Source organism: Phoca vitulina, unplaced genomic scaffold (genome assembly GCF_004348235.1).
Source record: "Phoca vitulina isolate PV1807 unplaced genomic scaffold, GSC_HSeal_1.0 scaffold7, whole genome shotgun sequence".
NCBI lineage: Eukaryota > Metazoa > Chordata > Mammalia > Carnivora > Phocidae > Phoca > Phoca vitulina.
In genome coordinates, this window is record NW_022589710.1 from 5,785,879 (window position 1) to 5,813,592 (window position 27,714).

Genomic DNA, 27,714 nt, shown 5'->3' on the forward strand with positions numbered 1-27,714 from the left:
GTGGTCATATGCCCGTGTTTGTCACTTACAAAAATGTTTACTATGAACACACAGAAATAAAAAATAGGCTAAATTCATATATATCTTGATACTTTTGTCTCTTTTATTAAATAGAGCTAATTTTTAAAAGACCATTAAAGTTCTAGGGAATTCAAAGGCTTTTTCAGCCAACTAAAATTAACTGCTCCTTTCATTTGAATTGAGACTTTAAAAATTAAAATAGTATTTTTTTTCCATTGTGGAATCAAATTTTACAAGGAGCAGGCTATTTAATAAACACTAGCTTTAAAGAAAGTATAGGCTTTTCAGCTGATATCTTCATGTTTCTGTAGATATACAGCAAAAAAAAAAAATGATAATTTTATGTGCATAGCTATTTACCTTGTGTTTATTTTCAAATCAGTTGATAGAATGCTTTTTATATATTTTGTTTCAGGTATCTTGTTTATAGCATTTGGCAAATTATAAATAAATATATGTATATGGTTAGATAGAAGTGAATATAATGCACACATATGTAATATATATATATATATATATAGACACACAGAGCCCTTCAGTTCAGGTACAATTTGCGCTATGAATGCTGCAAATATTTTTGTTTAAATATTTGTATTTATACTTTCTAAGTCAGCATTTATTTTTGTGGCTGTTTACCCACAATGAAAGAGTTCTAATAAAGATGTGCTGAAGTTGCAATATAGATTTGCTGAAGTGATCACCTGTTGTAATGACTTGCAGATCAATGTTTATATTTTATTTTTCATTATAACAACTTAAAATTCTAGATGTTCAGAAGAAGTAAAATGCCTCTCTCTCCTTTTCTTTCATTTTTATAACATAGAGGTATTTATTTGATTCCCTTTTAAATGTCTGTATAATTTAATCTAGAGATTTGTTCCTTTTGCTTACAGTCATAATTTTGTTTTAACTTACAGTATACATATGCATGCATATATATGCATATATATCAATCTGAAACAAAATGAAAACATTTTTTGAATTGTTTCAGCATCCCAATTGCTATGGCTCCAGAAAATAATTAGAAAACCTAAGTAAAAGGTTTCGTAACTAATTGGATCCTGTGGAGAGTCTATGGAGGACAAGTTGTTCATTTGTTACAATTGTATAGTCTGAAATGTGTTCTGCAGTAATGCAATAAGCTGGCTACTTCTTACAATGGGCCCAATGAAAAATAATCTGTCCCCAAGATGTTATCGGCAAACACTTAGAGAGTTGCTCAGGGAAAAAGAAAAAAAAGAAAAAAAGAAAAAGCTTAGGAGAGAAGCAAGCTGACTCAAATAGATTGAAATAGAAATGCAGAATAGTTAATATTGGGATATAAGGATGGGTGGGTTGTGGAAGGGAGAGAGAGAGGAAGAGAGAGACAGAGAAGAAAGGGAAAGAGGATCTTTGGGGGGGAGAGAGCATCTCCCACTACCAAAAAGAAATAAAGAAAGAAAGAGGACAGAGAATGCTATCTAAGAAAGATAGAAAGATAAAGTCCAGGAAAATTAAAAGAGCTGGAACCAAATATACACAAATGGGAAAGTGACTAAAATAGACCAAGACAGCTAGTTTAATTATCTCCTTTAAGTAGACTGGACATGATTTTATTTTCTTAGTAAGAGAGCAGTTTCACCAGAGGTCCAACTTTCTTGAAATGTAACAGTTCTTCAGAATGAAGCATGAAAGAAAATTCCACAAATAAATTGTTTTAGAAGCCAAATTTATGATTGATATTAAAAATAGTAATAGAGTCCAAGTGAATGGGGTTAGGCAAGGGAAATCCCCATTACATATTTGTGAACAAAAACAGCTCAAAGAAAACATGTGTTTAGACTGAAAAAGGTGATGATGTATTGTTTGCTTTTACCATGGATTTTATTTGTGGAATGAGAATGTATTGGCACAGAAGAAATAGTCTTTTGCCTACCAAAAGTTAAAAAGTTGAACTCTTGTATTGTGGTAAAAGGGACATAGAGAAGAAAGAGTTCCCCCATGAGGTTTTTTTTTTTTTTTTTTTTTTTCTGGCCATATTAAATAAGTATACTTATTTGTGATAAATGTTTATTTGCATGATTGAGAAATCGAATTTCAATGGCAAACTCCATAATTTGAGGTCAAGCATAAAATTGACTTCTTTGAACTCATAGGACCTAAGGACTGGAGTGGAAGTTCTATTTGGATACATCTCCAAGTTACATATATAATGGATGTGACTAGAAGTAAGAATAGCTTGTTGAATACGCATACAAGATAGGGAGGAGGATATACAGAGAGAGAAATTTGTGAAGGCCTCCTGAAGCCCAATATGAACATTTCATTTATCTCAATCTGTCCCATCATCTCTCAAGTTATCTTTTTCAAAGGCATACAGTGTTCTAGGATAGCATCTAATAGACTTTTTTTGCAACAAATTGGTCATAATGTTGTGTTGATATTTGTTGTCACCAACCTTTGCCAGTTAAAATTAGCTTATGCCAGAAAAACACTTCAAAACTTTTTGAAGTTTTTCTTCTTTCATACTTATAATTATTTTTAATGAGATGAAGGTTGCTCTTTTTGAGATTTTGGAGCTGAAAATGATCATAACTTAAAACTTGAAATCCCAAACTGCAGTTTATCTCCAGGTTTAAAGTATTTTACTTGAATGTGTCTGATACAAAGTTAATACAGATTATTAATATATAAAACATTGAGAAAATCATTTAAACTAGAGCAGTAAGAGAAATCTTCCAAATATGTTTCTCCAACTTGTTACAAAATTGGAAGTCCTGTGAACATGAAGTCCAGAACTAACAAGTTTCAATACAAGTATCTTTATGGCAATGGAAGATTTCATGTGGTTTATATGACTTGCATAAAATCAAGTGTAGAGAGACCAAAAAAATGAGTCTTGTAGAGTGTTGATATAATTGTCTATATTTAGGTTGGTGGATATTTCACCCAAATAGGTGGATAAATTGAATAGATTTAGATGTGGTTTTTACAAAGTGTTTCCTACAACATTGTTGAGGAATTTGCTTGTGTTGAAATAATTTTGCTTCTGAGAAATTAATTTTATAAATATCTAAAGTGGCTAGTTGTGTTTGGAACTAAATGCCTGCTGGAGAAATAGGCTAACAAAGGGTGAAGGTGAAGATCATTAGAGGTTTTAGAGCTGGCTGAGACGGGTTGTGGGGTTGTATAACTGTGCCTAGAGGGCGGGGTTCCTGTACATTCCTACTTCACCAGATAACCTGCCCCCAACACCACTCCAGCTTCTGCCAGACAGATGGAACTCTCCAACGTGAAAATCTGCGCAGCCATTCCAACAAGCGGGGTAGGTGAAATTTGAATTAAAATTCTTCCCTCCCCCCCCCCACTTGAAGCCAATTGAGGCCAGATCCTGTAGATATGGAAAGAATAGGGGTCATCTAGATTTTCCTTTCGCGAGTACACACGTCTGCATTCTTCCTAAGAACTACCTACCTGTAAGAGTTCAAAGGGGCTTTCATTCTCGATTTTCTTTTACGTGTTTCTCTTTTGCGTGTTCTCATCCCAATCATTCCCCTTTCCCTACCCTCCCTCTAGGGCCTCCCCTCCCCCCAACCACCAGCAGTTAAAATAATCCACCTCTTAGTTTTTGGCCCCCAAATCGACCTTTTCCCCATTCTAGCGGTCAGTTCGACTGGACCATGTCCTGAGGACGTAGGCCAAAGTGGCTGCGGGGAATATATGATGTAATGTTGTGTTTGAGTCTCTTTTCTCCCTTCCGATTTCTATTTGTTTTTTCCCTTCACCCAAGACTCCGCCTGGTGTTGGCCGAAGGATGCCGAAGAAAAAGCTTTAAGGACTGGGACGCTCTTACCCCAAGATTGGTAAGTGCAAGTGCTTTTCGGAGGGAGGAGAGCTATGCCAGATTGCTTTTGACTAAGGCTTAAACCGCGACTTTGAGGTCCGGGGCTAAAGTGCTCCTCTATTTTTTTGAAAAATTTCCTTAGCGGGCGCGCTATCAACAGAAGTAGCTGAAAGAATGCATGATTTTTCCACGTCGGCAGAAAGTCACCGTAGATCCCTAAGTAAAGAGGATGAAGACATGGCAAAGAGGGGTGAAGAGCAAACGAGTCGAATTTATGCGTAGGAGGGGATAGTGGGAGACTGAAATAGGTCCCAAAGTGCAGAGTAATTCAATTCGTGGAAATAAGATTTCTGAGTCTTGCCGCAGCTTCCAGAATACCCTAACGGACCTTTCTTAACGTTCAAACTCTCACGCATTTGTTCTCCCTATTTGAGACAAAGCTCTTTGCTCCAGAGCCAAGGACTTGTCTAATTCTAAAGTTCTTTTTTCTTTTCTTCTTCTCTACCCCCGCCACTTTTTTTTTTTTTTTTTTTTTTTTTTTGTAGTACGCCCCTCCTCCCCCTATTTTCACACTAACTTTGCCAACCTCTGCCAGATCTGGCCCTCCGCCCCCAGCTCCTTGGCCTAGGTCAGGCGAGGGTCCCCGCGGGATTTAGCGGAACTGCTCCAGGTACAGTGCGGCTGGACCGCGGTGGGAGGCTACTCCTCCGCCCGTTCGGAGGACTCGGAAAAAGCGCACCGTTCTGGGCTTGACTTTGTCCCTGATGGGAATATCCCAGTTCCCCTGCTTTGGGAATCTCAGGCAAATAATTGATTCTTAATGCACACTTAGGAGACGGCGGTGTAAGCTCGAGAGCCTGGCTGTCCCGAGAGTGCCTGAAGCGCGCCAGACGCACGTTAGCTTCACCCGAAGCGAATTTGGGGCCCTCGCCGCGATTTCCTGTTAGCCTTCCCGGCGCCTCAGGGACTCCCGGGTGAAGCTGGAGAAGGGCACGGTGGCGCGGCAGGGACCCAGCGGCGTTGTTTTCTCGGCCTTTGGAATCAAGTAGAAAAGTGATTTAGGCTGCTGAGTCGGGGCGGCGCTGGCGGCGGGTAGCGGGGTAGGAGAGGCGCTTCGGGAAGTGGCGGCCGAGATTCCGGCGGACGCGAAGCCCGTCGCTGAGCAGGGAGCAACAAGGTGAGGGCGCTCTTGCCCAGGACAAGGAGAGCTTTGCGTTTGGTAGCGCACACTGGCTGATGCCAGGAAAATTGACTCCACAGCCTTCCTTGGCTGGCGCGCTTCCCCACCTTTTTTCTTTTTATTCTTGTTTTTACCCCACCCTTTCCCCCTGAAAGTTGTTTCTTTTTGTTCCTGGTGCGGTTTCAGATCTCAGCACTTATCTGCTAGTTGATAAAACTGTTTTCTCTGTAATAGACATCTTTTCTCTTTTCCACTCCCTTCCCCTGTTCTATTTCGCTTTCTACCCCATTTTCCTTCCTGTCCAAGCCTGTGGGCCAAGGTGAAGGGTTCTTAAAGGAAAAGAGCTGGCCTTGGGATAGGAGTTACCTTAATACTACGGGTGGCCCTGTGTTGGAGACAGGGTGGCCGGGGATTTGGGTGGGCAGAGAGCATCCCGCGGGCGCGGGAGATTGTCTGGCGGTGGTTCAGCCTTGGAAAGAGGAAGGGGAGAAAAGGACAGGCAAAAGAGAGCTCGTCCACTTCCGACTGCCCCCCATCCCCCCTCATAAGACCCAATTTTGGTGCTTAACTCCATCCTCACCTGGCCTTCTATCAAAACTTGAGGTAGGCAGAAATCTTGAAATTGTCATCAGAAAATGCATTTAAAATAATATCAAATAACTCTCAAAATTGTGTCTGTGTGGGTGAGAAGGGAGATAAAACGCCCCACGTCCTTTCGGTGGTCTGTTGCTTAACCCGTATGATCCTCTCCCCTGGTCTTTGGCCTTGCGGAAAAGCTGCAGGGGGAGGAAAACATATTGCACGTTGCGAGATTTGGGGATTCGTGTCCGAATGAAATAAAGTGTTCCGTTGCCAGACATGTTTGGTTATGCATTTTCGCCTTAGGTTGAATTTTCCTACAGGGCTAGCACTCCCTGAATTGGGTTGTCTTCTTCAGTTTTATCCTCCCCCCCTTCTGTTCCCCTTAGTGTCTCATTCTTTGAATCAGAACACGTTTAAAGTGCAAATGTATCTTACTCCACGTCTGTAGGGCAGACGTTGTTGATGCCGTTGATTGGGCAGAAACACCAAAAACTAGCGGAGTTAGGGAGAGTTGTTTCTCGGTTCTTTCATTTTCTCACTGCTCTGAAATGTAATGACCTGATCATTGTTGTTTGGAGTTAAATTATCTGTTAAATTAGCCCTAAACAATAACTGATGATATTTTCCATTTGGGTCTGGCTGCCCCTGGATGGGAAAGAGAGGAGTCAGAGAATGCTTGGTCACCTAATAATATAATCAAAACCCATGTTTAGGTGCTATTATGTAAGAAAGATCACTTTCAAAGAAGCTGAATTTCATAACTAAGAAATTCTTTTAAAGGCCTGTGCCCCAGAAGGACCACAGTAATTCAAGGATGAATGTAAATAAGCATCTTTGTTGATTAAGAAAAAAACACGAACACCGTATTTTCATTACTCTTCAGAACCTAAATACTCAAAATCATCATACACTGGTTCTTGCTAATCTAAATTAATTCTGCCCTCCAAGGATAAATAGTCTGAAAAAGGAAATTTAATGTTAAGCAAAATCTGAACCATTCTAGATATGGATTTCTAGAAATCCAAGGCATATTTATTTCTTTCAGTCAGACACTGTTTTGCAATCATTGTATGAAACAGTTTTGGAATAACGCAGATGCTTTTTCCCCTTCTTGTTTCAGATTGCTTGTATATGCAGGCATAGGTGTGAGAGCTTCAGGGTATATTGAAGAAATTACATTTTTCTTATTCATTTTAACAAAAGGACCAAAAAATCTTTAAACCCAAAGTATCATAGTAGTTGGGAAAAAAATCTTTAAAAATAGTAAGCACTATTGTGTTTCCTATTAAAATGTGCTGAATAATTAGAGGCTATGATAAAGGTTGGAAATTCAGAACAAGGAAAAGGAGATAATATTATTTGATACTTTTATAATTTTTATAATTAATAATGTTTTAGAGTTTGACAAAGCTTTCTTAGAAAAAGTGGACTACTTCTCCCACCCCTTCAGAAATACTCTAGATGGGCTAAAGTAGGATCAGGTAGAACTGGCAGCAAGCAGGGCTTGTTTATTTATTTTCCCAGTAGTAGTAGTAGTAGTAGTAGTAGTAGTAGTAGTAGTAGTAGTAGTAGAGTTGAAAATTTTACTTTTAATTATACATTGCAAGCTCTGATTGCAGGTTGGAAGACTAAAATCGATCATTCTTACATCGATAGTGTTGTCTATTACTGCATTGATTTGTGTTTATTTATGCAGAGGCTTTCAGTTATTTACTTACATATTTCAGCATCTGCCTCTTGATTATTATTGCAGGTTGGTTTTAATGAAAGAGCTTGTACAGGAAACACATTTGACAGATCAATTTTAAGTAAACTTGATAGTGAATTATAGCAACCCAAGGAGTTTACAAAATTACTTATTCGTACTTGCTTTTTAGCAATTAGAAACCTGTTTCTGATTAAAACCTCATGCTACTTGAAAACTTCCATTCTTCTCTTCACATATTGTATTGATGTTTCAATAAAATAGAAAAACAGATGATTTTATTATCTCAGATATGATAGAGTGAAACCGATGAGTGAGCCTTGTCTTTTTCCGTTGGCATGACTGGATTTTCCTCATAACAATAAGCTGGCTGCTGGGTTTACTAAGGATGTAGATGAAAAATCAAGGGGGAGCGGGATTTGAATATAGAAATGGTATTGTTAACTTTAAGTTATTGGGGGGGGGATACTCATGCTGAACAGGATATTCCCGAATTCTTCAGTATATATTAAATGCATATATACACTCATCTGTTCTATTATTTAGTATATACCTGCGATTACACCGTATGAAGATAGGCATTTCTCTTGAACTAATAGCTCACACGTGAATGTTATATATCAGGGCTCATTTGAAGAAATACAACAGCTAAAGACCACGGGGTGTGTCTTTTATAGGTACAGGCAATTGTGGGAGATTGAGATTCATTCGTGTTTGTGCTTATTATCATCACAAAATGTTGAAAGATGACTTGGAAATTGAGAAAAAAAAGGGGTCTAATTTATCGAGGGCTATTTACTCCTCGTTTTATAGGATTTTGCTTGCAGTTTGGAAGATGAGTCTTTCTTTCCTAGTAATTTGGAAGACATCTACCAATTATGGTTAACAGTCATATTCTTCATCTCTTGCATCCCCTACTCCTGCCACTCCCTCCAGTATTTGAGAGAAATATAGAAAGGAAAAGTAACCGAATTCTTTCTTGAGAACGAAAGGGCCTTGGGAGATGGAAAGGGAATTAATCTCTTCACCCTGGTGAGTTTTCCTGAAACTACTTATCCTCAGCTTCCGCGACGTGAGAGGTGGAGCCTCACAGTCCGGCAGCTGCAGGCAAAAGGTGGCCGAGCCCGGGGACCTCAAGCTTTGCAGAAGGTTGAAAGGAGGGAGAGATTTGAGTTTGTTTATTTGGTTTATTTTATTTTTCTATCCTGTGCCAAGCCCTTGAAGTTAACACAGCGACATAGCCTTTTAAGACCAAGCACTCTTGGCATTCTTTCGAGATTGAGATTCCAGAGCATCGGATGAACAGGATTTATAGCTAAAGCGTGCTCACCCACCCCTCCCTCCGTCTTTTTACGCACGCACCAGCTCGTCCTCACGTGCACGGGGTAGTGGACAGTGTTGACTTGAATTGCTCTCGCTTGCTCCAAGCCTTTCCTGTGAATGAACCCGAAAACACTCGACAGGTCGTGAATAATCGTTTTAATGAGTGTGCAAAGCGTGCGACGGAGTGCACCGAGCTGTCGGGTTAAACAAACAACTTGTACCCTGACCAAATCCGATTGTTAAAGTGCAAAGTGATGTCAGTACCATTTCCATTGCCCTTCGGAAAACCACAGATCTGACACGCGGGAGTCCAATTTTCCCCATTAAAAAAAAATAACAATATTTTCCAACCGTGTATGTGATCTTCTTTAAAATATTAATCTGAGCCAAAGGAAACCTCATTTGAGAGTCAGAGAAGTAGTCATGTCACTGCTTCAAAAACAAATCGAAAGGGAAAACGAGGAAGAAATCAGAACAAATGTAGTCTCAAAGAGGATTTCTTTTTGATAGCTCACATGTCATTGCTGATCGATATTGTAAAAATCTTACACATATATAAAATTTTATAGCTCACCACAAGCAAATATCAAGGTAAGTGTATCTAACCAACTGGGATTGGTAATTTGCTTCTGTACTAAGACTGAATCTCTGTACCTGTAAAAACTTTTTCTGTTGAAAATTTAACTAAAATATTTGCTGTTATATATTAGCCTGTGAGAGAATGAAGGGACAAGTAGTTTCCACATTTATGCTCTCAAGGAAAACATTTTGGAGGAAAGTAATGGGAAAGGAACCCTGATGGGCCACCATCTAAAACAATAACAAAAAGCACAAGTGAGCTCTTGACGGATCACACACTTTTCCCTTTCTTTGCACAACTGCAGTGGGGAAATATTTTTGTTTCTTTCCATCCAGTTAAACGATCTACTTGGAATCAGCCACATGTTCTCCTTTCCTTGTTCATTCTTTTATCTTCTTTCACAATTCCAAACACCAAATACTACAGGAAGAGTAAGAAAATTAAACCTCAAAAGATGTAAAAGAAATCCCTTTTACATATCCCCTCTAAAAATTTTGTGGAGAAATATGTAAAATGCTTCCCCTGCCAGCACCTCATGCACACTCAGGAGTCAAGCAAAATGGCCAAGATGCTCGGAAATCAGTGTATTAGTTCTAAATAACTAGCTTCTTCAACCAGTAACAATATGGGAAGATTAAAGTTTATATTTTCACTGGATTAAGAATCACAGGTTATGTATTTTTCTTTATTAAAGACTGAAAGTATATCATGTACTATAGTCTGAAAGGTTATTTGTCCTCTTATAGTTGCAATCAGCTTGTAGCAATGAAATGTTAGGGATATGGTACATTTGAATATGGGAGTTCAGAAGCATTTGCTCACTTAACTCCTACTAGCCATATTGTCCTCTACATATCTTTCTTTCTGACCATCTTTCACATATGAATAGTTAATATACAACCAATTGCAACTAAATGAAATAATCCACCTAAAACATGACTGAGGTGTTTGATGGAGTAAGCAATTTCTATGAAAGTCATTGTAGTTTTGTCTATTATGGTTGCTAGTTTTGATACATCTGTGTTAATTTAGCACCAATTGGATAAAATGGAAGGTATTGAAATTCAGTTTCCATCATCAAAACTTGGAAAAGACAACCAGTAGTTTAGGACTGTGTTTTTGTTGATTTTGACTGTTATCTAGTGAATGTCTGTATCAGAATATCAATTCAGAATATCCTTTATTTTCTAGGAAATTTGACAAAAAATGACGATCAAAAACTAGGGGCTTGCATTTTTTATTGTTTTAAATATTTCTGGGCACACAACAGACTGTGCAGTTATTACCTAAACAGATTTCTTCTCTGTGGGCTGACTGAGTTGAGGAATTTTAGGAGTCACTGAAAGAGCCACATCCATTTCTGTTTTAAATGCACAAACAGCAAAGCTAGAGGGTGCGTCTGTTTTTGTGTGTATATATGTAGTTAAAGAACTACACTATCAAAACATTAATTATATTTGAAAGAGAGCAGAGAGCTTGTTGTGGAGAGAATTGCATTATTGAATTTATATTCCATGGAATCTGTCTGTGGAGAGGGCTGAAATTGTATACCTGTCTTATATGATGCACCCTCTCCAATGAGGTGCATAACAAGAGCAAAGAGAGGCAAACTTGGAGGGGAGTGAGCTTAGATATTTGGATGTCCTAACCAAGGGAATCCACGTGCAAATGCAAATCACATGAAGAATAAGCAGGGGTCTTTGTTCTCTGTCAACAAAAGCAAATATAGTATTTTTCCTCTATCAAGCAAATCAAAGAATGATCTTAGCTGAATTTGGAGGAGGGGAAGAGGTTGAGTGACTAAGAATATTTCAATTACCATATTTCTGATCCCCAAGTCCTGTTTATTTCACAGCTGCCAAATTTTATATCCAAAATTTAGACTCTCTTCCTCCCAAATCCTACATTGGTATGAATCATCCCTGATCATTTTTAGTTTTTTGGCTTAATTACCAGTTTTCAGCTTTAAATTACCAATAAACTAATTAATCTGACTAATCTTTCTAAACTTCTGTTGAATAGTATAATAGCTGCAATAACAACAAAAATAAAATAACAAAAACTGCAGCAATAATGACAGAAATAAATTGTTAATAATAATGCCAACAATAATAGCAGAAACAATTTTAAAATAATTTCTCTGGTTGACAGGATGAAGATGGACTCCATTTCAGTCTGAAATGTGTTTCATGGCTACAATCGGGCATTCCTCTGATTTGTTTCACTGGTTAGATGGATGATCCATTCCAGTCCAACTCAAGTGTTCTAATAAAGACTCCCTTGGTCTAATATGGTAGGTCTTTTTAATAGCACTAAGTGCTTTTGTACCCATTCCTCTTCATTGCTATAGGCATGTCCCCCTTGGACACGATTCCCAAGTAAATCAGTCTGGGATGGAGACTGTAAACAGAGGCAGACATGTGAAGGGATTCTTGGGTAGAAAGACCTGGTGCCTTCTGGCTGGTGAATGGGCAAGTTGTCATATTTGGGAATCATGTTCACAAAGCTGAGGAGTTTCAGAAGGACGAAGTAACTAAGGTTCCTTTGAGTCTAAAGAGAACACTGGCCCTGAGGAACTCATCCCAAAGGGCAAGACACAAAAATCAGGAACTAGGTTCCCTGATCACCAACTCTTTTGATTCCTTTCCGGATAAAAAGACAGAAAGGGGACAATAAAATGAGGGAAGTAGAAGTGAAAGGAAGAACTCAGGTTGAAGATGTTAATAACTAGTGGTGATCCAGCCAGTAAAGCTAAGCCTGTCTCCTTAGGAGGAGGTAGAGGTGCTTTTGTCAGTTGTAAACCTGCCAAGGTTTACTGTCCTACGTGCAAGAACAGCCACCAGTTCCTGAGTCTAGGTTCTAAAGAAATCTACCAGTGAGTTTGTACCTGCAGGGATCTAACTCCTCTCAGCCGAATGTTCTCCCCATCTCCTAAGCCTCTGTCCCTCCTCCCACCCCAAGAAAAAGGAAATGAAAGAAAATAAAAATCAGGTGGGGAGGGAATGAGACTCTGTTTGTCCAGCAGATGTTGGGGTTAAAGCAGGTTGTTTGATAATTGCCTTCATTTGTGAAGGGGAAAGAAAGCTGGTTAGGAGATGAAGGGCAGTTACAGGAGAGGAAAGCAGGACTGAGATAGAAATTCCTCAGCAGCCCAGCAGCTAAGGCCAAATGGAAACAGACTTTAGTTCTAGAAGAACAGACTGGGAGCACGGAAGGGTGACTGTTAAATCTTTAGGCTTTGTTGTGTCTTCCTGCAAATCAACGTAGCCCTGAAAATTTATGAGAAAATAAGATCTGTATGCCTTGTTAAAAAACAAATTACAAAAGAAAAGCATAACTATCACTAGCCAGTTTTGTCTTCTAGAAAACTTTTTTCTTTAGATATTGTCTTCAACTTCACATATGCACACAGTCCATAACTAAACCCAACAGTAGTTGAAGGAAGCAAGGGAGGGGAAAGAAAGGAAGGGCCGGCTTCCCTGCTGGTAGTACCGGGCTTCTATCTCTGCACCTTTCACAGCAGGGAGGCTGAACAATCTTTTTTTCGTTTCTGTCTAGTTTTTTTTTCATTTTAAAAAATATGAAAATATTCCTGTTCATGAGAATATTATTTCACTAAAGATCGACCAAGACTGAGGAACTTTCATTTCTAGGGATAAGTTCACTGAGGTGATGCTCATTCCGCAACGGGAGTAAGGTGACTTTGGCTGAAACTGTATATCGCTTTGCTCTTCAGTGGTTCCCCAGGCTTTCTCCGTGCACTAATAATAACTAATAACTACTAAGTTCACTTCAGCTCTTCTGGAAGTACAGCTCTGCAACTTGAAATCAAACTGGAGCTTTCCATATAAAATCCAGTTCTAATTAAAATCATATTTTAAGGAAAATATTCTGTTATTGTGATTTTTATTTGAATTTTTCCTTTGATTCAGAGACAAGTGTCATTTGTTTCAGGAAGAAAATTAAAAGAAATCAATATTTCCAGTAAAAGTGCCCTCAATCTTGTTACATACACCCCCAAAGTATGGCTTTTAAGAATTTATTTTCAAACACTTTGGCTTTAATTGTATATAACTGAGAACCTCTGAGTCACTGGAGACATGCCTAACTAAAAGACACTAAATTAATACTTTTATAATGGGAATATTGGACAGAAAGTAAAGATACAACAAAAGCAGTTATTTCACAAAGTAGTAAAAGTCATGCAGACATTTGCGTGCACTCAGTTTATGCACTTATTTAACAAAATTAATAGGCTTCTATATACCAATATCTTGAAAAATCTTTAACCAACATAAACCAGATATTCAAATGTTTATGCATTTATATACACATATATATACATTATATATGCCATGTTGCATATAGTTCAAATATGTATGTTCATTTTTTATAGAAACTAAGAACTAAACAAATATTAGCATTTGTAACTTTTTACCACCAGTAATTGGGGTTTATGATCTGTAAACAATGAAGGAAAGCCAGAACCACTACATTCTGCTTAGACTGTATTAAGAAGCAAATATAGGTTTCTTTCTGTCTTGGGCTGTTGCAAGAATAAGGAATTTAGGGATGAGTGGAATTGTGATCTATATATGTTTTCAATAAACCAAGATGTAGTAATTTCATCCTTTAAACATTAACAGCCTACTATTAAAGAAAAGACATAAACAGTTTCAAAGATAGTGGAAGTAAGCCCAAGTCAAGTGATATTTTGAAAGGAATGGTTTCAAATGATGCTAATATTTTTTTCCAACAAAGAACTTTTCAAGGCCGATACAGCCAGCTCTGTTGCACAAGTGGCAAAGCAAATATTTTAGAAATGGGCTGTGGGGGGACTTAATGGACTGACACACTTTGAATATTTATGAAGAGTAATATTCCTTTGAAGAGGGTCAGGATTGTCTATCATGCTCCTTAAAAATGGGGAACAGGTAGAGGGGGAGATTTGGGGGAGGAAAAGTTCAAGCATCCTAACTATTGCTAATGGTGAAAGAATATGACCTGTGTAGAACAGGAAAGTTTTCCATGCCATGAGAGAACCTGCAAAAGTCTATTGGTCCTGTCATGTTTAGTCTCTTTTAGGTACACATTTCAAAAACATAGCCTTTCCACTAGGCTCTCATCTGCAGTTACGGCTCACAGACAGCAACCAGTTTGTATTAAAGTGTAGTCCAATTCATCAATCCAGTTTGGAAAACAGTGGACAGGAAAAATAAAGGTACAGTTTTATCAATGAAATTCTCATTGGCAGTTGGAGAATAGGAAAGAGGGAGGCTTCAAAACAGGGCGGTGGGAGGAGAGTAATATTCTTTAGGTGAGTTTTGGGAAGATGCTAAGTAAAATGTTCAGAAATTGGGATTAATCGAGCAGTTTAAATACAAATCTGCCGGAAATCATGCTCTGTGCGAATGAAAATGAAGGAATTTATGCATATTCTAATTTTCCTTCTTTGGCTGCTATTTTGGAGGAAGAGACTTCTTTTGCTGATGGTGGGACTTTTTTGTTCCGCACAGGAAATGTGTAAATGAACACAAATGTTATTTTTTTTCCTCCTTTCCATTTCTCTCCTCCCACCCTCCCTCCTCCCCCTTTCAACAATTATAACTTGTTAGGGTCCTCAGTTCTGTGGCCACAGATCCCAGGGTTTCTCCCCATTTCCAGGATGCCAGAGGGCAGGCAGTGCAGGGAAGGGGAGTTAGGGTTCCTCTGGGTCCCTAGACTTTTGGAAATTAACCTACAGCTTCCATTTCATTTTTGGACATTCAAAGACAGCAGAAAGTGAGAAGTCATACGTTTAATGTGATGAAAATTCATCTCAAAAGCTATTTCCTCTCACGACTGAATTCTCAGTGAAACTGAATTGAAGAGAGCTTAAAAGTGATCTCATAAACCAAGTTACGGAGATCTATTGACCTTCAGCGCGGAGTCGAGCTTTTCCCTCTCATGCCTTTGGGAACAAACAGTACTGGTGCATTTTAATTATATTAAGACCAGCAAGAAACTCTTGGTTAGCCTATTCTGATGTAAGTCGCCTAATGCTGAGATGAAGTGAAGTGGAACGCTGTGGTGGTTTTGTGTTTTGTGGCATATATGAGGGACTCCTGAGATGGTTCAATGAGGTGCGTGGGGTGAAGGTAGGGGCGGGGGCGATTCTATCCACGGGGAGAGAAAGAGGGAGCGGGAGACCGAGAGCTTGAGAGAGAGAAGAAGAGGTGCTCTCTTTCCTCCGGGTCCCGCATTGGCAGGCCACGCTGAGAGCTCCAGAATTAATTCGGGGACGGGGAAGACATACTGAGACTCCGAGTTCCTATCTTCTTTTCTACCCTCTAGATAAAAGTCTCGGAGCCAACGTTATTCTTAACAATTTAACTTGAAAAGAGCCCCGTGGTGCACTCCCCACTCCCCCCGCCCCCGGCTCCCTCAGCCGCTCACACAACGCCGCCCCAGCCCCGGCTTGCGCAAAGGCCAGAGCGCCTCTGCCCGCTGCACTAGCAGCCCAGCCGAACCCGGCCGGGGCCTCCGCGAAGGAGGGCGGCGAGAACGAAGCCCCCCCCCCCCCGCCCCCCCCCCCCCCCCATCCCCGCCCCAACCCTAACACGAGCCCCTTCCTCCCACACATTTTCAGTGCCCCCATCGGAACCGCGGTGCCCCAGAGTGCCTGCTTTCTAACATTCCGTCCGCCAGGACCCCGTCCCGCCTCCCACTTCAGTCTTCCTCTCTCAGGAAGGGGGCGCCGCTCGGCAAGCGCCGGGCAGGTCAGCACGCCGCTCGCGTGACTCGAGGCCGAGCGCCCGTTCCCCTCCCCGTTCGGGTGTGGGGGGTGCAGAGTCGCCTAGAAAAAAGCTGCCAGAGGAGCGCGGCCCCTTCCCTGCACAACTCACGTCAAGCTTACAGCCACATTTAGGAACCTCTTCGGGAAAGCTCAAAAATCCCCATTTTGCAGAAAGCCTGCTATGATGTGATGGGACCTTGTGGTCAGAGAAAACCTGAGAGGCTTCGAACGACCTCGGTTCTAGAGTCAAACCCTGCTCAGGGCAATTTCTCCCGCGCACTCCAGATCTTGCACTTCCGGTCTTCCTGTGGGGCCCTGACCGGCTCCTACCCCCGCACTTCCGCCGAATCACGTGGCTGAGGGATATATGGAGAGCCTTTTTGAATGCCTTTCTGTAGCTGCTGGGGCGTTCACGCGTTTTCCCGTCATTTCTCTTTATTCTGAATTTCCTTTAATTTCGTCGCTCCCCCCGCCACCCCGTGGGGAGTGGAGTGGAGGAGGGCCAGAGGTTGAGAGAAAAGGCCCATTGAAGATAACCGTTTTTTTGTCTTTTCAGAGCACCTGCCCCTTTCTGAATTCCCTGGAGGAATTCACATCAGCAACTAAGACTCAGGCATCTTTGTTTTACCCCAGGGCCTACACTAGTATCTGTACTTAGTAGGCATGCAATAAATGTAGAAAGAATTACTGAATATGCTGCTGCTTTGGGCACAGGTGGTTAGGGTTAGTGAATAGCCTCAGAAATCAGCTGACCTCTGACTTGGGTTTTGTTGAAGAGTGTTGAGAGGTTGATAGATAAATGAATTTTACAGGCATTTTGATTTTTTTTTTTTAAGGGACTTCCCCAAACCAGTGAAAGGAAATCTCTTAGAGTTGTTGAAAATGTTTTCTCGGACTTACTCGTGTGTATGAAGTAAAATGCTGTGATTTTTAGAATTTGGGGGTATATCAGCCCTTCTGTGGTTTTTCCTTTCCATTTTGCTTTCTTTTACTTTCTATGATGAGAGGTCAAGATCTTACGAAGTTAATCTCTTGTACCCAATTTGAGGCAGTAACTAATTTCTCTTTTGCTTTCCTGCTGTGTCATAATTTAACCTTTGGAAACCTTAATTGACTTCTGCGTTGTGTCTTCTGTATCATTCAGCTGTTCTTGTTCTTTACAAAAACATTTGTTTTTAAATGCCCTAAGAACTTTAGAAACAGGAGAGAAATTTTATAGTTGTGAAGTTGTGAGACTGAATTCGGTCAGTCAGCATATATTAAATGAATGTTCTACTAAGCACCGGTTGTGTAACCCATAGGTTAGCCCCTAGAGTATTTAATGTCCCACTTTCATTGACTATAAAATAGTGAAAATATCTAATGAGTGTTAGTAACCATGAACGGAATTTGAAAGGTTACAATTGCTAATCAAATTTAAAGCGTATTTATTAGCATCATTATTAAGAGGCATCAGAGGGATACAAATAAGACCTGTTCTTATCCTCTGGGAACTTACAGTCTAGTTGAGCATAAATAATGTGAACATAAATTGATAGAAATAACTACTAAGCAATATTCAGTGTCTGGCATACTGAAAACATTCAGTAAACAATTGCTCACGTATTAACTTGCAGTCACGCCATTCTTCTAACAGAAATATGATATTGATAAGAAATAAAGGAAGGATTAATTAGGAAAACTTTCATGGAGGAAATGAGTTTGTCCTTTATGTGCCACATAGGAAGATGAGCATATGCAAGATGTTTGTGTTTGAGGGGGTAAAGGTGATATAAATAGAGAATGAGAAAGGTGTTTGGTGAGATGCAGTTCGGTGGTAATTTGTAGGAAACCTTAAAGACCACGTAGAGGAGTTTGTATTTGATAACAGAAGTGATAGAGACCTATTGTGACCCTATGCGCAGAGGATGACTTTATTAAAATTGAGATTTATATTTAGAATGATTCTAGTTAGCAACTGAGTATAGTGAAAATTGAGGTAGAAAGTAGGAAAACAGATTCTGGTGCAGTTCTGGAATGGGATGCTACTACAGACACAGAGCTATGACAAGGCCCTTTCTCCCCAGTTTTTATACAGTGGGAATTACATTGAAATGATAAGATCAATAATGAGCCTTGAATGGAGCAAGAGCCTTGAACGGAGCAAGAGTACCCCTGAAATCCAGTACTACTCCTTTATTTCTTCATTGTTGGTGGTACTAGGAGATATTAGGTGTTGACTGATGGAAACTAATATCACGATATCTTCATCACCAGTTAAGCTCAAGATACCTTTCTCAGAGCATCTTTACTCATTATTCAACTGTAGTGGTTCTTAACTGTCTCAACTGGGTGTGATTTTGACACCCTTCCACCCTCCCTGCCCCCACCTCAGGAACATTTGGCAATGTCTGGAGACATTTTTAGTTTTAACAACTAGGAGGCCACTACTGGCTTCTAGCAAGTAGAAGCCAGGGATAGATATTGCTAAACATGTTACAATGCATGGGAGAGCCCTCCACAGCAACACATTATCTAGTCCAAAATGTCAATAGGGCTGAGGTTGAGAAACCGTCAGGTATGGGAATGAAGCATGAGCTCTAACTCTGAGAGCTACACAATGAGTCCCAGAACCTAACTTCTATTATATAACAACTTCAATTGGCAAAATGTTTTATTTGTTTAGTGAGTCCAGTGTACCTCTGAAAATAGCAGTGGCTCTGTCTAGCCCTGAGGCCTTAGAAACAGGAAAATCAGAAGGGTACCTGCTTGGATTTTCTACTTTTTATAAAATGGAGTTAGAAATCTTCCTTAAGGATTTGTCATCTAAATGTTATTTATTAAATTGATAAAATGTGCCTTTGGAGTTGCTTAGCAACTTATGGAAAGCTTGCTTTTTAGAAGTTCATTTGTTTGTTTAAAACTAGGGTAGGTTGCATATTATTAGCTACATTACATAAATCAACAAAGAAATGTACACTGAAAATGGAATAAGATGTTTCAACACATTTTGTGTTCTCCGTGTCTGGCAATTAAAACACTCTAATTGTCTGGTAGAATTGCATGAAGTATTTGACAAACATTATTTATGTATGAAACTTCAACATAATATTGAGTATGTAAGAGAACCAAAGGGGAAAAATTAAGCAGGTTTGTCATAAAGTATGTGTTTATCTTAACCTTTCTTCTTCAAAAATCTTATCTACTAAGTACTTTTATCAGACACTAATTATACTCTTTCAGAAAAGAATTTCTCCCAACACCCTTCAGTGCCTGCACCCTTTAATCATATCTCATTACATCTACCTAATCCATATCTTTTTCACATTGCCAGGGCTCATTAACAGTTTTAAAAGCCAATCTTGGACATTATTATTCCTTGTAATCGAGATGAAAATAATGCCAATAATATTTTATTTCTAAAATGTAATGGATCATTTAAAATTTGTTCTGAAGCCATTTCTACTTTAAATATTAATGAGAAATTAACTTTCAAACATGCATTAAGCTAGCAGGAATGGTGAGATGTGTCTGAAAACCCTGAAGCACCTTTTCGAAGGAGAAGTTATTTTTATAAGCTGTTTTAACAGTGGATCATCAGTCACTTTGAAGGGAAGTGATCCTTGATTAACAGTTCGCTGATATTGTGCTTCCACAGATGTGTAGCAGCAACACAGGTGCTACCTGTGAAACAGGACAGGTAATTCTCCAGATCTGACCATCTTCTTTTTTTTTTTAAGATTTTATTTATTTATTTGAGAGAGAGAGAGTGAGAGAGAGAATGAGAAGGGAGAGGGTCAGAGGGAGAAGCAGATCCCCACTGAGCTGGGAGCTGGATGCTGACTGGATCCCTCCTGGGACTCTGGGATCATGACAGTTGCTTAACCAACCGAAGCCACCCAGGCGCCCCTGAGCATCTTCTTTGTCTGATTGAAAATGTAAAAAAGTTTGAATGGGCCTTCATTTTTGTGTATTGCCCCATTTAATTGTTGTAGACAAGACAAACCAAATGCCCCACTCAAATAATGAACTATACATGGACATCATATTTCCCATATATTTAAAGAAAATATTGTAAGTATGGGTAGTCCTTTATTCTTTTTGATATCGCATTTTTAGAAAAGGAAACCTGGATCAAATTTGCAGTTACATAGAGCCTCTTGATAATTACTTTTTAGGACTTGAAAGTCAAATCCTGCCTCTTGGGATATAGCTACATATGACTAATACGTTATTCTCAAAAATGGAAGCTTCCTCCACCATTATAATTGAGTTTGAGATTCTTTCTTGAAAATTATCATTAAGAGTTTTAGGAAAAGGGGTGCCTGGGTGGCTCAGTCGGTTAGGCATCAGCCTTCGGCTCAGGTCATGATCCCAGGGTCCTGGGATCCAGCCTGGCATCGGACTCCTGGCTCAGCGGGGAGTCTGCTTCTCCCTCTCCTCTGCTGCTGCGTTGTGCTCTCTCTCTCTCTCTCTCTCTCTCTCTCTGTCAAATAAATAGATGAAATCTTTAAAAAAAGTTTTAGGAAAAGCTTTATGGTCCATTATTTATTTATTGTGCATATACTATTAAGCTATAGTGTTTGGAAAAAGAAACACAAACCTAAAGTCATTGTTCCAAAAAAAAACAGCTTTTGTACAAGTACCTCAAGCTGTTATCCAGTAGTGATGGAGATGCAATAAAGCTTTCATTCAGCTTTGATTTTTTTTCATTTATTAGTTCTGCCAGACAGTAATTAGCTCTTATTTGGGACGTTTTATTAGATACTTTTTTATTTTTTTCTTTGGAATATATATTTTTTCTTTTAGAGTTTTATGTTTCTTTTGATTTCTCTCCACTAATATGGTTTAGCTTGTTGTTGACTACAGTAAACTGTTAAGAACAAAGTGAAACCATATGATAGTTGGTGAGTTTGGTGTGCTGTGTCTTATTTTTTATAGTTGCTAAAGATAGAGTAAGATAATTAGAATTTTAGGATCCCTCATATTTTAAAAAATACTCTTGACCTTTTTTCTTTTAAATTCTTTAAAATTTTTTATTCATAATTTTTGGGGAGGGTAACTTTGTGTATGCGCAATTATGCACAACAATTTTTCATGTGTTTTCTTTTTTGCTTTACTGAAATAGTTTGTGTATTCAGATCTTACCAAACTTTTACAGTGACACCATAGACAATGCTTACTTCAATGGAATTTCCCTCATTTTATTATCACTTAAATTAGTTCTACTAATAAAAATAAAATTTGGTGAATGTAACAACATGCTATAATAGTACAAGAATTTAAAGAATTACAAATATGGTATTAATATAGTTTAAAAATTTTTTTGCTTTTGTAACTTAATTTTTATCTTTGTCTATTTATCTCTTATTATTAAGAAGTTTTGCCTTTTCTGTATTGATCATTTATTTTCTTGTCCTTTTCATGTTGTTATTTTCAGAGGTTTCTCATTGGCCAGTACAATGAAGGTTGATGGCATGATCATTCACTTCACATCAAAGGATATCTACTCATCAGTAAGCTGTTGTCAGTCAGAGGTTTCCAAGTATGTTCTCCAACTCAAAGAAAAGTAGCTGGATCCAGGCAGAAACGTGTCTGGGAACTCCATAACTATGCATGCTGTGTCTCCAGAGAAAGCTGCTTCAGCATTCTTCCTGGTTTTTGTTTTTGGAATACTTCTCTCTACAGTATTCTCCAGACTCTAAACTACTAGAATAGTTCCTAAATTCATCCAGATCTTTCCCATGTCTGAATTCTTTTTTTTTTTTAAAGATTTTATTTATTTATTTGACAGAGAGAGAGGGAGAGAGCACAACGGGGGGAGTGGGAGAGGGAGAAGCAGGGAGCCCGATGTAGGGCTCGATCCCAGGACCCTGACATCATGACCTGAGAGGAAGGCAGTCGCTTAACCAACTGAGCCACCCAGGCGCCACCCCCCCCCCCCCACCATGTTTGAATTCTTGGTCCTCTTCCTACCCCCTGGCTCACAGATAAAAGAGAAACAACAGTAAAGGAATAAAAATTGTTTGTTTCTGTCTGACTGAATCATTCCAGTCTTGAAGCACCCTGGTGGTTTAATAAACCTTGTTATTGCATTTATTATCTCCCACATACTTGTCTGTGGGAAAGTGCTCCCTTGGCATTCGCCTACTTGGAAAAAGGAACACCAGGACCGTAGCAGTAGACTTTGCTCTTGAAGTGCATGGCATGGTTGCAGCATAAAGATTGAACAAGTTTAGTTTTTCACTGATGGGGTGCAACTGGCATAGCCCCATCTTTCGCTGACACTGTATGGCAACTTTGATGAATTCTGAGCCATGTTTCCTTTCAGAGCAACAGTTCTAGCTTACCATGGGGTTTGGTACCATTATAAAGAGAAACATGGTGCCTCTTGTAGGAGGAGTTTGGAGAGCTTTACCCCAGCAATCAAGATGTGTGTTAAAAAAAAAAAAAAATTAACTGAATCCTGTGGATACACTGCTTCTACACTATGTGAAAGAAAAAGAGAACAACTGCTATTATTTATCTTCACTAATTTCTCATAAATAGGCAGGATTTTTCAGTGAGCATTATCTTATCCTGGGATTAACTTTTTCAATTCTTGTCTTTTTTTTAATTATTCCTATAGACTATTATGAGAGAGGTATTGGCAAAAGATCTGAAATAAAGGACGCAAGATGAGGTTGCCTTTGGATTGTTGAATTTCAAGATCAATCAAAATAGATCAGTACAAGGATGTGCAAAGTTCTCTTAAAAGAACAGATAAATTCCTGTGCAGCAGGGTTTGACATAAACTAGTTTAAGGTATTGACATATCCACAGAAAGAATTTTAGCCATGAAAGCAGATAATAGGAAAGTCGAAAGCAATATGGGCAAAGCCTATCCAAATATGGTGCAGAGATGAGGCAGTGGGACTTAATTCCATTGAACCTCAGTCCCAAAGACAAAGTTATTCATATTGTGAATGATTATCAAGCTATTTATAGTTGATGCTATTAAACATTCTATTCACAAAAATATCTTCATTCTGAATCCATATTTTTCAAGTAATATTCTGATTATTTGGCTTCCAAAGTATCTCTGCTCCAAGGATACATACTAATCACATGAATTTCATATGTATCATTTATTATATTTATATAATAATATAAATATATTATATATTATAAATAATATAAATATATTATAAATAATATAAATAATAATATATATATATATTTTAAGTAGGTTCCATGCCCAGTGTTGAGCCCAATACAGGGCTTGAACTCAGGACCCTGAGATCAAGACCTGAGCTGAGATCAACAGTCAGATTCTTAACTGAGTGAGCCACCCAGGCGCCCCTTATATATATCATTTATAATGGTAGTTATTTTTAGGTGAGTAATTAACTATATTCCGGGCCTTCAATGAAGTTTTTTTTTTTTTCATTTAAATTATTCATCATAACTGAATAATTTGATTTTTGGGTCAAAACATTAGTGATTACCGTGTATCTACCCTTAATAGATAGATGGATTTTTGGCATGTTGATAAAATCAGGGTGTAAGGTTTTCACTATGAGGGGCAGATCCAAGATGATAATATATTTGCTAAGATCAACTCTTCCTATTGGCCTTTTTTGTGATGTGCAAAATGAACGAACAACTATATGATTCTGTTTGTGGGTAGGAAAGTAGTTGAAGTAAATTATCATTGCTCAAACAGTAATTGTTTGAAACCAAATATTACACTTAATGCAATGTTGTATATTAATAGGGTGGCCATGGAGGCAAAAAGACCTTTGAATTCTGGATTCACCACTTACTAGCTGTGAGATCATCTTAACTTTCATGGACATCAGTTTCCTCTGTAAAATGAGTATATTGTTAAAACTCTCTCATAGGGTAACTTTGAAATTAAATAAGATAGTTCATATAAAGTGCTAAGCACTATTCTCAGAGTATGGCAAGAAATGAATGGTAGCTAATGCTTTAAGCATTTATTACTAATATTTATAATATCATAATAAGATGATATAAATTAAGCATACAACTGGGGAAGCAAGAGTTTGTCAGGGACCAATTGCAGAATACTTCAGATCATATACAACTGACACTTGAACAATGCCCGGGTCAGGGGCACCAACCCCAGTGCAGTCGAAAATCTGTGTCTAACTTTGACTCCTCCAAACTTTGACTAAATACCCTACTGTTGACTGAGTGGATGCCTTACTGATAACATAAAGTCAATTAATACATGTTTTATATGTTATATGTATTATATATACTCTATTCTTGTAATAAACTAAGCTAGAGAAAAGAAAATGTTATTAAGAAAATCATAAGGAAGAGGGACACCTGGGTGGCTCAGTCGTTAAGTGTCTGCCTTCAGCTCAGGTCATGATCCCGGGGTCCTGGGATTGAGGGCCACATTGGGCTCCCTGCTTGGCGGGAAACCTGCTTCGCCCTCTCCCACTCCCCCTGCTTGTGTTTCCTCTCTCGCTATGTCTCTCTCTGTCAAATAAATAAATAAAATCTTTTAAAAAAAAGAAAGAAAATCATAAGGAAGAGAAAATACATTTATAGCACTGTACTGTATTTATTAAAAAAATCCACATATGAGTGAACCTGTGTAGTTCAAATCTGTATTGTTCAAGGGTGAACTGTACTTCCTAAAAACTATTCCTAATCTAATATTTAGATCAATACAATAACCATTTTTGCCCTCCTCTGTAGTACTAAATTTTATTTTTATCCCCTGTAATTCTTATTCATAATATTTGAGAAACAGATACGTTCATGAATGAATAATCTTCTGGCCTTTCCCAAGTTTCAGAGGCTTAACACTATAAAGAATTTTTACTCCTCTACGTCACATTCCAGTATGGGTCAGATAGAGAATATTCCATTATGTCACTCAGGGACTCACTCTGCCATCTTATAGAGCCCTGGAGTCCTGGATACTCTGTACTAGATATGGAGGGAAGAAAGCTTGTTGAGGATTCTGAAAGATAATACTACCCACTGGCCCAAAGTCAGTCACATGGCCCAACCTAATCGCACAGGAGGTTTGGGAATGTAATTTAGTTATGTGTTAAGGAAGAAAAATAAATGGGTTTACCTCTGAAACAAATAATTCATTATATGTTAAAAAAAAAAAGAAGATAGCAGGAGGGGAAGAATGATGGGGGGGAAATTGGAGGGGGAGATGACTCATGAGAAACGATGGTCTCTGAAAAACAAACTGAGGGTTCTAGAGGGGAGGTGGTGGGGGATGGGTTAGCCTGGTGATGGGTATTAAGGAGGGCACATATTGAATGGAGCACTGGGTGTTATACGCAAACAATGAATCATGGAACACTACATCAAAAACTAATGATGTAATGTATGGTAATTAACATAACATAATAAAAAAATACATAATGAAAATTCAATCTTTTGTAATAAAATTACAGTCAACAATTTATTATATTTCAATTTATTATATTTAAAAAAATAAATGGGTTTGCTGAATATATAGCATTATCTCTGCTTTACCAACTGTCTAACACTTCCACCAACAAAACTAAGTTTTATGATTCTTCCTCTAAGTTTTCATTAACAATGGTAAGGAACTTTTGCTTACAAAATTTATTTGCACATAATTTTGTAGAGCAAAATATCTCATATTAGAAAGGGTTTATCAATAGGGATTGGAATCTCAGAAGGCTTTCTACACACTTTGATAGGTTTTGTTCTATAGGAATTCTCTGGGTAATTTTTGTAGAACATTTCTCCTACTTCATGTCTACTTAAAGCTCATATATGTGAAAGAGATTATATCATCAAATGAGCATTTTCCTTGCTTTTATCATTTTGTGTCATTATCTCTACATTCTTTTTTTTTTTTAAGATTTTATTTATTTATTTGACAGAGAGAGACACAGCGAGAGAGGGAACAAGGCAGGGGAAGTGGGAGAGGGAGAAGCAGGCTTCCCGCTGAGCAGGGAGCCTGATGGGGGGCTTGATCCCAGGACCCTGGGATCATGACCTGAGCATTAGGCAGATGCTTAGCAACTGAGCCACCCAGGCGCCCCTCTACATTCTTTTATTATAGTTGTTATTGAGAGCATACTTTCAGATTTAGCACGGAGATTAACTGTAAAATAAGTAAATAGTGAATTGTTTTGTTAGAATGAAGTGTAAAAAGTCAATGCTCTTAAGAGGTTTTTTCATTGTTAACTGCTAATTCTAAGTGACTACAATACTCAAAAAACTGCAGATTGACAACCTTAGATTTAAGAATTTTTTCCTATGAAGAATTGCTGTGACAGTAAAATTTACACATGGTGCAAGCTTTGCTGTGATACTTCAAAATATGACTTTTTCTAAAGTTTCACTTTACCGATAAGAGAGTTCCTTATATTAAAACCTATGTACACATGGGTTCCCAGGCATTCTCCAAAAGACAGACTTAAAATGTTTTCTTGATGGTGCTTATTCATCATGGCTAGGAAATAGAGTAAAACTTCCTATTTATCTTACACTTTAGCCAACAAATCACAAATGATAGCAACTAGTACTCAACAGTCACATTTTAGTAATACTAATAATCTGTTGGAGACTGGTTATGTATATTAATGATTTCATTTCCACTAAGAGTATTTTAAATTATATTGATACTATTTATTTAGAAGGTATAAATATTTTAATTATTTTCTCATAATTAATATGCATATGAGAAATTGCTCTTTTGTTTTGATATTTTATTAGAAATCAAAATAAAAACTTAAAAGAAAGAAACTATCCCTTATCCTTGTTTTTAAAATTTTTTTAAAAAATATTTTATTTATTTATTTGAGAGAGAGAGAGCAGAGCGAGTGAGGGAGAGAGAGAGAGAGAGCACAAATAGGGGTGTGGGGCAGAGGGAGAAGGACAAGCAGACTCCCTGCTGAGCAGGAAGCCCAATGCAGAGCTTGATCCCAGGACCCTGAGATGATGACCTGAGCTGAAGGCAGATGCTTAACAGCACTCCCCTCCCTTATTCTTGTTTAATCAAAAGATATATTTGTGATACTCATTAAGGTACATTCTTAAATGGCCATTTTATTTTTTTAAGCCTTTTTAAAAATTTGTAAAGATTTTATTTTATTTTATTTTATTTTATTTTTAACTAGGCTCCATGTCCAATATGGGGTTCAAACTCATGACCCTGAGATCAAGAGTTGTATGCTTTACCAACTGAACCAGCCAGATGCCCTTAAATGGCCATTTTAGTAATTAAGTGAAGTCAAAGACTGACATTCTTTGGATGATTATATATTTATGCACAAACTTCCGTTTTTAATGGTTATTACACTAATTAGTAATTCTTACATGAAATACTTGTTTTCCAACTGCTTTTTTAGTGCATTCTATAATTTTTTCTGTAATTACCTGTTTTCAAATTAAAAGGTTATAGAATTGAAAATAGCATCATGATTTTTAAAAAAGATTTATTTATTTAATTGCGAGAGAGCATGCACATGGCAGAAGGAGCAGAGAGAGAATCTCCAAGCAGACTTTCTGCTGAGCGTGGGGTCCCATGTGGGGCTGGAGCTTGATCTCATGACCCACGAGATCATGACCTGAGCTGAAACTCAAGAGTCATTGGCTTAACCAACTGAGCCACCCTGGTGCCGCTAACATCATAATTTTTATTTCCATGATAGCCTAAGCAACTTTAGTCTTTATTAAATAAATTAATTTAGAAAAATGAGTATCCCTAACTATATTAGTTCTTTACCTG

The 27,714-nt window shown here is 38.3% G+C and overlaps 1 long non-coding RNA gene across 1 annotated transcript; it reads left to right on the forward strand.

Annotated features, from left to right (window-relative positions):
• Positions 1-1,424: 1,424 nt before the first annotated feature.
• On the forward strand, positions 1,425-21,782 carry LOC116632867. Its single transcript, XR_004299515.1, has 4 exons — positions 1,425-3,325; positions 3,791-3,863; positions 11,366-11,507; positions 21,409-21,782. It is a non-coding gene; the product is annotated as an uncharacterized LOC116632867 (long non-coding RNA).
• Positions 21,783-27,714: the final 5,932 nt, after the last annotated feature.